Below are 645 nucleotides of genomic sequence, written 5' to 3' on the forward strand. Positions count from 1 at the left end.
GCTAATATCACTTGTGGAGAATCATTGCTCATTTGGTGGGAGTGCTAATGAAGATCCCAACCAACATCTCACAAAATTCCTGAGAATTTGTGACACTGTGAAGTCCAATGGAGTCCAGGAAGATGCCTATAAACTGCTTTTGTTCCCATTTTCACTTAGGGACAAAGCAGCTAAGTGGCTGGAATCATTCCCAAGGGGGAGTCTAACAACATGGGATGAGGTGGAAAGCAAGTTTCTGGCACGTTTCTACCCCCCACAAAAGGTCAATAGGCTTCGATCTGAGGTTCAGACTTTTAGACAACAAGATGGTGAAACTCTCTACGAGGCATGGGAGAGATTCAAGGATTTGACAAGGAAATGCCCACCAGACATGTTCCATGACTGGGTGCAATTGCATATTTTCTATGATGGACTCTCTTATGAATCAAGGAAGGCTGTAGACCATTCATCAGGAGGTTCATTGAACAGGAAAAAGACTGTGGAAGAAGCCATTGAAGTGATTGAGACAGTGGCTGAGAATGAGTACTATTATGCATCAGAGAGGCACAACACTAAGGGAGTCATGGAGCTGAACCATGTTGATACAATTCTAGCCCAAAACAAAGTGTTTGCCAAGCAACTAGCAGAGCTTACCAGGCAATTAGA

At 43.7% G+C, this 645-nt stretch overlaps 1 non-coding gene across 1 annotated transcript; it reads right to left on the reverse strand.

Annotated features, from left to right (window-relative positions):
- Window positions 1–268: 268 nt before the first annotated feature.
- Window positions 269–372, reverse strand: LOC148546081 (small nucleolar RNA R71). The gene has a single exon (XR_015900708.1). It is a non-coding gene; the product is annotated as a small nucleolar RNA R71 (small nucleolar RNA).
- Window positions 373–645: the final 273 nt, after the last annotated feature.

The sequence above is a fragment of the Arachis ipaensis genome, chromosome B9 (assembly GCF_059453495.1).
Source record: "Arachis ipaensis isolate K30076 ecotype BB chromosome B9, ASM5945349v1, whole genome shotgun sequence".
Lineage (NCBI taxonomy): Eukaryota > Viridiplantae > Streptophyta > Magnoliopsida > Fabales > Fabaceae > Arachis > Arachis ipaensis.